Below are 15,320 nucleotides of genomic sequence, written 5' to 3' on the forward strand. Positions count from 1 at the left end.
GGTTTTTATCACATACTACAATAATGAGTTAATGACCATTAATATTGAAGTCTATTTTATGTTTTATGTTTTAGTAGTTTTTCTTTACTGGGCATTAGGCTCATTCCTTTTTATTTAGATTGTTCAGGAAAATGAACATGAAAGGTGAGACGGAACTGAGGCGGCTTTGGCTTGTGTATCGGGGGAGGAACTAAAGAGATGAACCAATGGGATCGATCAAGGATGACATTGTTATTTTTGAGTCTTTTGAATTATGTCTTTAAAGTTTCCGCACTTAGTACTTTGAAATATTTGAATTTTATTTAAAATTTTTGTTTCCTTTATTATTTTATGTATGAATAATGAGATCCCGTATTTTTGGATGTTCTAAGTATTAATAATAAAGTTTGATTATTTTATATATATCCAAATGATAGTAGTTATGTCTTAGTAGTTCTAAAGGTCTGAGGTCTTTAAATTAGTTGGGTCTTTATAGTTGGTATTAAAGCCAAGGTTCATATTCATAAAGTTCTCCTTGATACACACGCAAAAGCTTCGGATCTAACCACCAATGTAAGTGTTTATGTTATGAATATTATGCTTATGATAAGACTAACGTTTTAGTTAATATGTTTTCAGTCAAAATGAATGGATCCATGACTTATCAGTATATTCATGCCATTAAAGCATTGAAAATGATTAGAGAGCCAAACGATACAATAAATGTTCTAGAACAAATCACTTAAAGATTGGTCACATTTCACAAGGAGATAGCTCACATTCAAATCACTAGGCAAATTATGATGAGAGCCAAGAAATAATATGTCCTAGTAATTAGGCTTTTCAAAGATATGCCTTTTTTAGTTTCATATTTGAAAGAATTATGGGAAGCTCTAGATAATGAGAATAACTTACCCGTAGCCATTAGATATTATTTTCTTATACTTAGGTTTACCTATAGGTTTGGGATTCAATTCACCAATGAACAAAAGAATAATATCTTACTAAATATTCCCCGTAGTAGATTCGAGGCTTATGATAATGATGGTTATAAGGAAATAACTAAAGATATTTTTAGATGAAGGATTAGATGTAGAAGATCTATTTTATAGAAATTTTTACCTTAGTTATTATTAGTATTATTTATTTATTTATTTTTAATTATTATTGTAATTAGTGAAATTTTTTCCCAAATGAATAAAGTTATTATTATTTTTTATGGTATGTATGAAATTTGAATTATTTATTTTCGAATCATAATTAATTTAGAATAAATTCAATAAATAATGGTTGAGTTTGGTGAGGGTGGATACAAATAGATGGACTGGGTTCTGTATTGAGAGTTTAGGGGGCAATAGTAGTGGGAACGATTTTACTGTTCCTAGCCCTCCCTCAATATTGTTAACTTCAGAACATCAACAAGTTTCAAGCCTGAGAATTAACTCATATAGGGTGGTTTGAAACAGACTTAGGATATAATAAAGATGGCCTAATAGTCTAAGTATAGAAACACACCCTAATTTATAAAGATGACTTACATAAATTTCATAAGAAACCATAACTAGTATGTCCGAGTTATGTTTGCTTAGACTAAATTTTTGCCTTAGAAGCCATTAGGGGCACTTTAAACGTGTTTCTCTCGATTGTTAGAACTCTGCCAAAGATGTCGCTTCGAAAGTCTGCACGCACTAACGACAATGCCCCCAGCATTGCCAACATGACACTCGAGACCCGTCCAGTCTGAAGAAGGGGAAGACCTGCTGCCACTGCTGCTGCTAATAGGAACGCACCACCTCCGATTGACAACGACGATGAAGTTATCTAGTTACAATGACAAGTAGAAGAACTACAATGGCAACAACAACAACCTCAGCTGCAGCCTCAGCCAGCGGCTCAAGCACCCCAGCCACAACACAACGGATGATATCCAAATGGAGGATATCCGTACGGGAGATGGCCAATGGAAACTTTCGCACCCTATCCAGCTCAGTACATGGAGCAAGTCTACGAGCATTTTTGAAAGCAGCATACTCCGAATTTTGAAGGGACAACCGACCCCTTTGAGGCTGAGGAGTGGCTCAGGAATGTAGAGCTGATTCTGACACACATGAACCTCGGCAATGTAGATTGCATATCCTGTGTTTCTTCTCTACTAAATAAGGATGCCAGAATCTGGTGGGATCTGGTGCAGCAGTCTGACGATATCACCACCATGACCTTGGCCAGATTTGTGGAGCTGTTTCACAAGAACTACTACAATTCAACAGTCATCGCTTCAAGGGTGAAAGATTTTGTTAGCTTGAAACAGGGAAATTTGTTGATAGTCGAGTATGCCTGGCAGTTTGATCGGTTAGAAAACTTCGCACCAGAGTTAGTCCCGAATGACTACTTGCGGGTGTTGGGAATTGTGCCCTTAAAGCAATTATAGTTAACAATGGTTTTAATGAAATAAATGAATGAATTGAATTATTGTATATATTATTGTTAATAATATTAAGTAAATATCAGAAAATTCCAAAGTTCATCTATGTGGTCTCAATCTCATATGGGTATGAGAGGATCGAGATTGAGATAATGAACTTAAATAGTTCGCAGTAAAATAAAGTTATTTAATCTATAGATTAGTTACTGCTAGCACGGTCCACTAGTATTATGAATACATGTGACCTAGATCCGGGTTACTAGTATAGTAGGACAATTTAGTGGATGTACTTTGCATGTTGAGAATATGTAGAACTGGACTAGATGTGATTTAATAATACTTGTTTAAATACCATTTCGTAGTATTATAAAACACATCAACTGATGATCATATACAAATTGATCTTAATCCTGAAGTTACTATGAACTCCTATATATGTCATTTGATCTTTTGATTCATGTGTTATGGTTTGTCATAATGATCAGGCTAAGAACTATTGTTTTGGAGACTCAATGATGTATATGGCTGGGGACATAGTTTAATAGATATGGAATATATACATTCTTATAGATTGAATGATGGCTCCGTATTGGGTTGACTTTTGGAACTGTAAATGTTATTGACGTCAAATTCATAATCAGATTATGATTTAACCTTCACTACTAAAGTCAATGGTACACTAGGAATCAAGATATAATCAAAAGGGCAAAACATTAATTTTATTCCCACTTAATTATTAATCATCGATAGAAGATTAATTTGTATGTAATGATTATATCAATGGACACTTTATGGTTACAATAAAGTACTCAGTAAATATGTCTTTAATTCTGAAGAGTGCAGTTTCATATTTATAGTGGAATAATCATGAGATTAATAAATATGATTATCGAATCAAAGAGTTTTGGTTAATAATCTTTTATTTATTGGAGCATAGAATTATTGGTCCATAGGTCCTCGGGGCGACTCTGTCAACACTATTCAAGGTAAGAATTGATACAAGGCTCAAACTGTGAATGGGCTAGTTTAGAGAATATTTATTCTTCGGGATAAATGTGCAATTATGTGATAATTGAAGTTCACAACTTATTATCGTATTTGTGCATTTTCTAAATTGTGTAGAAATAAAATAAATTGATTTTAATCAATTATTTTATTAATTGTGAAATGATAAATATGGATAGTCAAAATTGGTTTTGATTATTATATTTATTTAATTAATAATAAGATGATAATGGAAATTCAAATTATGAATTTTGAATTTTGAAATTTAAGTTGTTATCTTTTCCTTAAAAATATGATACCCTATTTGAATTTCTAATTATTAATTAAATAAAATAAAAATGTATGAAAAAACCAAATCCCATCGTTCAGAGAAAGTGCTACACGCATAGGGCTTCTTGGACTGCCTTATGCGTGTACCACTACTAATGGTGATTAGTTATTGATTTTTTATTTTACTTAATTAATTAATAAAATATTTTGAAAAGGGTTTTAAAATGGAATGTGAGACTTTGTCTTTAATTATTATTATTATTATCATTATTATTATTAAAGATGATCAATTTTTTTTTATTATTATTATTATGATAATAATGGCTGTCTATTCTATATGATAGAAAATAGAAGAACACAGTTTTTACACAGAAAAGAAAAACTATCATCTTTTTCACACAAATGAAAAACCTTTCTCTCTAGCCTATAATCAAGAGTCTCATGTGTTGAGAATACTTTTGATTCACAAATATTGTTTCTTGTTCTCTATGTGCCCACCCACATCTTGAGGTGTAGATAACGTCTTGGAAGATCTAGATGTGAGTACTCTAGCGAGGATAGGAAGATCGAAATATTTACAAAAAGATTCAAGGATTCTTGATAGGCTACAAGAGGTAAATTATTTCGTATTATTTTTACATATACATATTATATTGATTAATATATTGCATATCAAAGGATCCTCATATAAAGTTGTTTATATGAAAAAAAATTTGTTGTATACGATACTACCATTATCGCAATTTCTGCTGCGCACTAGGAACTGTTCCTAACAGCAGGTAACCAAGTTTGCTAGAGGGCTCAGACCAAAGATCACTTTAGGGGTTAAGCTAGCAAACCCCGGAACCACTTCTTACGTCGATGTCCTAGAAATGGCTATAGAGGTGGAAAGGCTCCAGGGAAATGTTAGGAAGGAAGAGAAGAGCAAGTCAGACCCCAAGCAGCAGAATCAAACTCAGAATGGTTGAAACCACAACAACCAGCATAACAATAATGGATAGAAAAGGAAGTATCCCAATAATAAGCAGACCGACGCTGAAAAAAGAGCACGGACCAACAACAACAATAACAAGCTGGATTTTGTGGAATACCCTCAATGCACCAATTTCCAGAAAAGAGATACTAGGGAGTGTCGTGCATATACCAAGGGTTGCTACGAGTGTGGCCAAGAAGGTCATCTGAAAAGAGAATGTCCTCAGCTCAAAGCAGAAGAGAAGAAGATAACAAGATGGTCCCATCCAGAGTCTTCATTTTGACCCAGGGAGAAGCCGAAACCAGTAACAAGGTGAGCATAGGTCAGCTTCCTATCCTCAATAATTTATGTTCAATATTGTTTGATTCAGGAGCAACACACTTGTATATCTCGTTCAAAATGATAGAGAAACTAGACAGACCTTGTGAATGATTTATAAATATGTTTGTTACGGAACTACCTTCGGGTGAAATCATTCTATCATCATGGATAGTATGAGGAGTACCGATGAAAGTCAAGGACACAGAGCTAGAAGGAGACCTAATAGAGCTAAAGACCAAGGATTTTGACGTAATACTAAGCATGGACTTGCTAGCAAGAAATGACGCAACTATCAACTGTCGACGCAAGCAAGTAACGTTTGAAACCCCTGAGTGTCACAAATTGTGTTTCGAAGGCAAGATTTTAGGACTACGGACACCGCCTATCTCATCTCTCAAGGCCTAGAGGATGATAGAGAAAGGATGTCACACATCCTTAGCAAGCGTCACATATGTTGCACGGGAAACACCGTTAAAGTTTGGAGACGTCCGCATCATAAAGGAATTTCTAGATGTATTTCCTGATGACTTACCAGGGTTACCCCCTAACCGAGAAATTGACATCACAATCAAACTATTACCGGGAACCGAGCCTATCTCAAAGGCATCATACCGGATGGCACCAACCAAACTAAAGGAGTTAAAAAACACAGTTACAAGAGCTCTTAGACTTGGGATTTATCAAACCAAGCCATTCACCATGGGGGGTACCAGTTATATTTGTGAAGAAGAAGGATGGAAGCATGCGAATGTGTATCGATTATCGCGAGTTGAACAAGGTGACAATTAAGAACAAGTACCTGCTATCCTGTATCGACGACTTATTTGATCAACTCCAAGGAGCGACAATATTTTCAAAAATTGATCCACGGTCCGGTTATCAGCAGCTTAAGGTAAAGGAAGAAGATATACCAAAGATGACTTTTAGGACTCAATACAAACACTGTGAGTTCCTAGTTATGTCTTTTGGTCTTAACAATGCTCCAACTGCATTTATGGACTTAATGAACCGGGTCTTCAAGGATTACCTAGACAAATTTTCAGCATTGGTGCTTTGCGTACCAACACCCAATGACAAGTTTGTAGTATTCTGTGATGCATCCGAGCAAGGGTTGGGCTGTGTGCTGATGCAAAATGACAAGGTGATAGCCTATGCCTCAAGATAGCTGAAGGAATATGAGCAACGCTATCCAACACACGATATGGAGTTGGTAGCAGTGGTTTTCGCACTGAAAATCTAGCGCTACTATCTATATGGAGAATGGAGTGAGATTTATACGGACCACAAAATCTTAAAATATTTCTTTAGAAAAAATTATCTCAACATGAGGCAGCACCGGTGGTTGGAGCTAGTAAAGGACTATGACTGCGAAATCCTATACACCCCAGGAAAGGCAAATGTCATTGTAGATGCATTAAGTCAGAAGAATTATGGAAGTCTGAGAGCATTTTCTAGAATTGAGAAGTAGCTATAGCAAGAGCTGATTAATGCCGGGATAGAAATAGTCATGGGTCAACTGGCTAAGTTGTCCATCCAGTCAAGTTTACTAGAGGATATACAGATGGGGCAAGGGCATGATGACACGCTATGACCGCATATAGCTGTAGTCAAAGAATGCAAGACTACGGAGTTCTCGATATCAAGACATGGGTTCTTGAAATATAAGGGTCGGGTATGCATCCTGAATGACCATGGGATTAAGATGAAGATATTTGAGGAGGCACGCACTACCCCATACTCAGTTCACCCGAGGTCCACACAGATGACTCATGGCCTTAAGACACTATATTGGTGGCCGGGAATAAAGAAAAATGTAGCAGAGTATGTGTCCAAATGCCTAATATGCCATCAAGTAAAGGAAGAACATTAGTGGCCCGCAGGCTTGTTACAACCACTAATTTTTCCAGAATGGAAGTGGGAAGACATAGCCATGGATTTTGTGATAGGACTACCATTGACAAGCAAGCAGCATGACTCGACTTGGGTCGTGGTGGATAGACTCACAAAGTCAGCTCAGTTCCTCCCTATCAAGACTACGTACACTATGGACCAATACGCAAACATATATGCTCGAGAAATTGTATGACTGCATGGAATCCCTAGGACCATTGTATCCGACAGAGGTTTGGTGTTCACATCAAGATTTTGGGGAAGCTTGCAGCAAGCCATGGGTACCAAGCTAAGTCTCAGTATGGAATTTAATCCTTAGACTGATGGACAGTCCGAGCGTACCATACAAATTTTAGATGATAAGTTGTGTGCTTGTGTACTGGACTTCAGATGATCATGGAGTAAGTATTTGGCACTTATAGAATTCTCCTACAATAAAAAATATCAGGCAACAATCGGTATGGCGCCCTATGAACTACTTTATGGAAGAAAATCCCAGTCGTCGTTACATTATGACGAAGTAGGAGAATGACAATTACTTCGACCCGAGGTTGTTAGAGAGGCTCAAAACATAGTGGAGCTAATTAGAAAGTGTATGCTCGGTGCTCAAAGTCGGCAAAAGAGTTACACAGATGCCCAGCGACGAATGTGGAATTCAAGGTTGGAGATCAAGTCTTCTTAAGGATATCTCCAATGAAAGGAGTGAAGCGGTTTGGAAGAAAGGCCAACTTAGTCCTTGTTACATAGGTCCTTTTGAGATATTGGACAAGGTGGGACCAATAGCGTATAGACTAGCCCTACTGCCAGCTCTAGCAGACAACCACAATGTGTTTCACATCTTGATGTTGTGTAGATATGTGTCAGATTCGTACCACATGCTTAGGTACGATACGTTAGCACTCCAGAATGACTTAAGTTATGAGGAACGACCAGTTCACATCCTGGAAAAGAGGGCAAAGGAATTACAGTCGAATAGTATTCTGATAGTCAAGGTCTGATGAAGTGATAGCACAGAACGGGAGGCAATGTGGGAATTGGAGGAAGACATCCAAGCTCAGTATCCAGAATTGTGTGGTAAGTAAATTTCGAGGACGAAATTTTTTTAAGTAGGGGAGAATTGTAATGCCTCAGAATTTTACTTAGTTAGATAATATTATATTATGCTATAGTATTTTAATTTTCATGATATTGGTCAAAGTTGGGAATTATTTGGAAACTCGTAGAGCTAGTTATGAATTTTATATGTTTAGCCTATAGTTTAATTAATGTAGTTGGTAAAAAAATATTATTTATTATAACCTAAGATTTAAATAGAATATTTAAGAATGTGACATTTATCACATGTATATTTATTGAGGATTTAAGGATTTTTGATGAATAAAGATAATCAAAGATATGCCTAGGACGTCTAAAACCTTCCTTCAGATGCTAAGATCTTGTATTAATCAGTCAAAGTGGTTTAAGCAACTTTAAGTGTGCTTAAAACGTGCAAAACCTGGTTTAGCACATAAGCGTAAGCCAATATATCGCAGCTATCGAGGGCAATATATCGTGTATGTTGATACAGAAAAGCACGTTGACTTTTCATGTTCGAAGCCACGAACCCTCAGGAAAATAGGGCAGGCGATACATTGCCTATAGTCGGTGATATATCGCCTATAGTCAGCGATATATCGGCTGTGTGTGCCACAGTTGAATCTCCGTGAAATCCGAAGGTAGAATTAGTCCTCAACAACTTGGACTTGTTCTTAAACAATTTTGACCAAGTTTTGGGCATTCGTTGAGCGGAAAGTGCAATTTTTATTCATTTTAATGGGAGTTAGTTTCCCTCCTTGAATCCTATAAATAGGACCCTTCACTCAGTCATTTGCATCATTTTTTTCAAACACTTCTTAGAGCCTCCAAGCTGTCGTTTTCATCCTAGAGAGAAACATTAGGGTTTTGGGGTTAAAGCTTTCAAATCTAAGCTTTTCTAACAACTTGGGAAGTAAGTTATAGTGTTATTTCAGTTATTGTGGTATAGATAAAAGTTCTAACTATATAAGGTATTCTTAATCATCAATTCTATTCTATTTCTATTCTTCTTATTCTTTTCTTTTAATTCAAATCCTAACTCGCCATAATGACTTTTGGTTAGGTACTTGATTTCCTTGAAACTTAAGATTTTTGGTAAGTCTTTATCCCGATGGTTTAGATCTTCTCTTGATCTCCTTTTCTTTAGGAAACTTATGGTTTTTAATGTTTAGTTTTAGGAGTTTCCAATCCCACACTTGTCTCTAATATCTAGATTTTTGGTAAGGAAAATAAGTTAGATTTTATGTGCTATGTGTTTGTATGTTTTTTTTATGTCTTTAGTCACTTAGAAAATATGGTTGCTTAGATAGCAAATCCCTAGATTTTTATTCTTATCATAGACTATAGTTATGTCTAAACCTACCTCTAAAATAATAGTTAAAATAAGGGGACTATAGCGGTTTTTATCACATACTACGATAATGAGTTAATGGCCATTAATATTGAAGTCTATTTTATATTTTATGTATTAGTAGTTTTTCCTTACTAGGCATTAGACTCATTCCTTTTTATTTAGATTGTGCAGGAAAATGAACATGGAAGACGGGATGGATCCAAAGCGGCTTTGGCTTGTGTATCGGGCGAGGAACTAAAGAAATGAAACGATGGGATTGATCGAGGATGACGTTATTATTTTTGAGTCTTTTGAATTATGTCTTTAATGTTTCCACACTTAGTACTTTGAAATATTTGAATTTTAATTGAAGATTTTGTTTCCGTTATTATTTTATGTATGAATAATGGGATCCCATATTTTTTAATTTTATAAGCATTAATAATAAAGTTTGATTATTTTATATGTATATATATACAAATGATAGTAGTTATGTCTTAGTAGTTCTAAAGGTCCAAGGACTTTAAATTAGTCGGGTCTTTACACTAACATCAAGCCCATCAAGACCACAAATATTGATACTCCAATATACACCATAGAAAAGTCTTCTCAAAACAACAACCATATTTCAAAACCATAAACAAAATAACAATACACAACATCATAATGGAAAAAGACTAGGATTTCCCATTACCTTATTGTTAGTGATCAATGATACACAAGATATGATCAATCCTTTGGCACCTCATGACCTAGGTTTAATAAAAAACCCAAAGAAAATAATCTATTGCTTAGAACTCAAGATGAAGAGAATAGATGGAAAAGAAAGAAAATTATTAGAACACTTTACCCTAGGATTTTTTAAATCCTTTTCTTCTTCTCCTTCTCCTTCTCCTTCTTTCTCTCTTTCTTTCTCCCTTTCACGTGCTCTCTCTCTTTCTTTCACTCTATGATCGACAGCCACAATAAATCTCCAAGGCTCAACTCTTTTCTTTTTATTAACTCTAAGTGTAACGACCCAAAATCGCTAATAAGGTTTAAGGGCCTTGATTAGTGTGCCAGGAGGTCATAATTGGTATCTATGTGAATGAATGATTAAATGCATGACTATATGACATGCATGACTAAATGAGTATATGGATATGATTAGATGCATGATTATGTGATAAGCATGCTTATATGATTATATGAATATATGAGATGAATGACTATGAGTATTAGTATGCATGTAGGCCCTGATTAGGTTATAATGGTATAATTGTAATTTTGGCTCGTTGAGGGCATAAGTATGATTATTTGTGTTAAATTGTTGAGACCAAATTATTATGTGGACATATTTGTGGTTTGAGACTCAAGGCGATCCTCGTGAGCGATTTAGTGAAAAAGTCACAGTGGGGATTTATACCCGACTCGGGGGAGCCTGGGGGTATTTTTGGGAATTGGGAAATATATTGGAGACTATTTGATACTGAGGAAAATAATTGGTGATTAGTTAGTTGCCGGGATGTAAGCGGTAATTCTTAGGGACACTCGAGGAATTAGAGGGAATTGGGAGTAATGACTGAAATGCCCTTAGGATGATTTAATACTTAGGTTTAAAATGGGAGGGAAAAATAGTCATTTTGCTGGTTAAGAAGTGATAAGGGTGTTTTCTACCTTTGTTCACTTAGTGGAAGTTGTAGAAAATATTAGAAGCAGAAAGAAGGAAAGAAAGAAGAAAAACAGGGACTCTTTCTTCTCCATTCGGTTTGCTCTATTCTTCACCATTCCTTGTGAGTTTTGGAGCTGGAATCTTAGACAAAGCTCAGGCTGGAGCTTGGGGCTAGAGACCTTGGTGAAGCTAAAGGAGTTAATAGGGATTAGCCACTCAATTGAGGTAAGGTTTAAAGGGTTCTGTTGAGTTTTCTGAACTTTGCTAGAATGGATTTCTAAACTTGAGTTTTGGATGGAACTTAAGGGAATTAAGCTTTGAGGATTGAGGAGCTAAGGAATGTAAGGATACTAAAGGCAACCTAGGTTTGGGCTCTCCATAAAAGGTGAGGATTTCTGGGTTTGGTCATCTTGAATTGCTAGGTAGTTGTTGGTTTTTAGATGAGTTCTTGAATTCTGAGTTCAATGCTTGTTTTCTTTGCTTGATGATGCATGTGGTTAGAATTGAGGTTGTTGGGTCATTTGGGGTGAGGTGTAGTGATTGGTAGGCTTGTTTTGAAGTATAGTTGAGGTTTGGAAGGGTTCCAAGGGGTTTTTGTTCGAGGAAAATCGAAGGAACAAAAATAGGGTGTTGTAGGTCTGTGACTAGCATTGTAGCGCTAGCCTTTGGGCGCTACAGCGCTAGGCATGGGCTTCCTGGGCGCTTTTGGCTCTGCTTGTAGAGCTATAGCGCCCACTTTGTGGCGCTACCCAATTTCCAGAAGTGGGTTTTTGAGATATTTCTTATGGTTTTTGCCCGGGGGCTCGGGGTTTGATTCCATCACCCCGTTTGGTGGAATTAGGGCTTCCCGAGGGCTCAGGATTGGTCCCGAGGTTAGGTTTTGGAATTGAAGTTTAATGATGGTTCTAATTTATGGCTATGACTAGGTTCACGCTAAGGCTCGGACAGGATTGTGCTTGAAGGTCAATTTCGCTAATCAAAGCTATCAGAATCTAAGGTAAGAAAACTGCACCAGGTTAGGTGGTTAAGTTGGGACTAAGTGTTCCCTATATTTGTATACATTACTGTATGATTGTGATATGTGATTGTACTGGGACTAAGAGTTCCCTATATATAATGTCATGGGGGTGGTATAACGCCACGGGGACATATGATAAACGACCTAAGAGTGCCGGAATCAATATTTGTGCACAGGGCGCAACTCAGCCACTGATAGTTGAGGACAACTTATTAGTCACTGAGCTCAGTTAAGCTGGCCGAAGTCAGTGGGTATAACACTGGGGGCAGCCTAAGTGAGCTGAAGACAGTGGGTTAAACAGAGGGTGCGGCCTAAAGGCGCCGACCATGAGTATCATTTGATGGTTGTGGTAAATTGTTGATTATGAAGGTGATTATTGTTGTTAACCTGATGAATATGATATGTTGATTATCTGGATGACAAATTGTTAATTTGTCGTTTGTTATTACTGAATAGGTGAAAGTTATGAATTGTTGAATACTTGGTTATGCTTGTGGAATATTTGATTATTGTTGTTGATCATGCTGTGGTATTATGTTTTCTTGCTGGGCCTCGGCTCACAGGTGCTACATGGTGCAGGTAAAGGCAAGGGTTTGGTGGTTCAGCCATGAGTTGGAGAGCTCTGGGGGCGAGGTGTAGATTGTCAGCTGTTCAGCCGCTACAGTCGAGGGTTTGTACAGGGACGAAAACCTAAAATGTAATTTTGCCATTAGAGTAGCCATGGTGATTTATAACTTTTGGAATTTTTGTAAACATGTCTTTTAAACCCTGTTTTGGGATCCCATGTACTAAACATTCATTTTATGTGAAAAATTATCTGTTTATAACTAAAATCTTTTAATTTTTACCTAATTACAACTTTAGGACCACGTTTTCAACTTTATGACTTGATTAGCAAGTCTTGCACCTTCATAAACACACAGTGTAACGGTCTTGGCTATCCAGGGCGTTACACTAAGGGTTAAAATCCTAGCCTAGTGGGAAATGGGAAAGTTCTCAATTACTAGTTTCCTTGATTCCATCTCCAAGATCAAGTGTTTGATAAAAAAAAAAAGAAGGAAACTCCTCCCCGTAGTTGACCGACCCCTCTTCTCTCCCTCTATCTCTCTCTACTTGGCCACCAAAGGCAACGCACATACTTAAAATCAAACTTCCACTTACCCAAAATAACCCAAGACAACTAATAGCAAATCTCTCCCACACTTCACTTACCCTTATCTTATTTTCTTTAATTTCGAATCAAGAAAATGTTAAAATAAATTCGAACAGATTTTCCTACACTAACTCTCACTCACATGCCACACACCCCCCCTCTCTCTACAAAGCTTGTTTCCATTTTTACACTTGGATGGATACAAGTGTTCTAGAACTTCCATTTCCTAATTTCTAAAAATAGGAAAATTACTAACATTCATTCTATATGATCTAAGTTCATGGTTACCTATTGCATGCTCACTATGCATACCATGTACATGCATACACACATGCACACAAGTCTACCTCTACTAACCATGCACTCTCATGCACACACTCAAAGCTCATGCACAATGAATTTTTAAATTAATTAAATAAATAAAAATCAATTCAAACACTTAATACTTAAATAAATAAATTAAAATAACTAAATACTTCACAAATAATAATAAAATAAAAAAAAATTAGTACACTACAGTTCTTGATCAAACCACGTTAAAAAGATCTGTGCAAGTGCTCGTTTGTACATTTCAATTTATTATTCATTAATTACACCAGCTTACATTTTATTAATTGACATAAATCTCTACCAACAATAATTCTTCATAGAAATAAGTTGTTCAGTATTAAGATTATGGTATTATTTATCGGAGAGACTAAATATTGTTACCTAATTCTAGGTCAGAATTCTGTCGCCTAGCCATATAGTCGATCTTCATATAATGATTACCTAACTTGAACTGAGACAAATACTTGACTATTTGTGTGACTTATATCTATCAAGTTGTAGTAGTTCTTTGTACAAATAGGTCGTTTAATATATATATATATATATGGTATCTTTTTTCAAAGCGACTAAATATTGTCACTCAATATTCATTCATTATAATAAATTGGTCCTTGGCCAAATAGTCGATGTTCATATTCTGACCACCTGATTGAAAATAAGTCAAATATTTATGTATTTGCCTAATTCCTATTTGTTGTGTTGTAGTAGTTGTATATATAAATAAGTCTTCAGTAATAATACTATGATGTCATTTTTTGGTGCGACTAATGTTGTCACTAAATATTCGTTCATTGTAAGAAATCATTCCATTGGCCTAATAGTCGATCTTAATAAGATAAGTAGTTTGGACTAAACCTAATGTTTTTCAATTTGTTTGACAATAGTCAATCTTCGTAAGAATTCATACCTTTAATTAAAATAAATGTATTCACATACAGTACTTATTAACCATATCATAAAACAAATTGTTACTAACGTGCAACATTTCATTGTTAGTTGAAATTATAGTATTTGTGTTAGAATTTATATATGGTGTTAGCCAAGCCCAAGAGATAGGCCCAATAGAACTGGACCCGAATGCTGTCCAAGAGAAAATGAAAAGCTGGGAGGACAACACAGCCCAACTGAATGAAGAAGCACCCAAGTCTACCTGCAATGCTCGGACTGAAGCAGAGGGGAGTCAAAGGGAAACAGGGGAGGAGATGGTGCGGACATGGAGGGTGAGTAGGCAGCCACGTTGGTGGAGGGACTATGTGGCTATACTAAGGCGTTGATAGAGGAGAGAGAGAGTAACTGATTCTGTTAGACATTGCCCAAAACTGTTAATGGGGTATAAATAATTTTTCTTGTATTTTTGGAGTTGTTGTTGAATGAATTTGTAATTTGTTGCCCTGGGAGATTGGCTCTGTCTCGAAGAGAGCTTGTTCCCTATTATTGGTGCTTTCATTGACCTTCTTCATCATCATCACCATGAAGAACGAGGAGATTGCAGCCATGTTCCAGTCGTTGGACCTCAAATTCCAGTAGTACTCTGATTCTCAGCTGGAAAGTTTCAAGTCCCTTTTGGAGCAGCACATTGCCAAGACAGATGAGCGTTTTTCCCAGCTACTGTGGTCACCATCACCACCGGGGGAGGGGGAAACCAGTATCGCCAAGGACTCAAGTAAGTTTCTGGGTAAACGGGTTGAGTCTGAATCTATGGGTCGTGACCTTGAGTCTCTCCTCAAGTCATTTCGGGTTAAGGTACCACGGTTTGATGGCACTAATGTTGAAGACTGGATTTATAAAATCAATAAGTATTTTGACCTTCATCTTGTCAACTAGAGCAAGCGATTACCGATTGTTGCTTTTCACTTAGATGGAGCTCCTTCCACTTGGTTTCAATGGATGGAAAAAGGGGT

Source organism: Humulus lupulus, chromosome 3, assembly GCF_963169125.1.
Source record: "Humulus lupulus chromosome 3, drHumLupu1.1, whole genome shotgun sequence".
Lineage (NCBI taxonomy): Eukaryota > Viridiplantae > Streptophyta > Magnoliopsida > Rosales > Cannabaceae > Humulus > Humulus lupulus.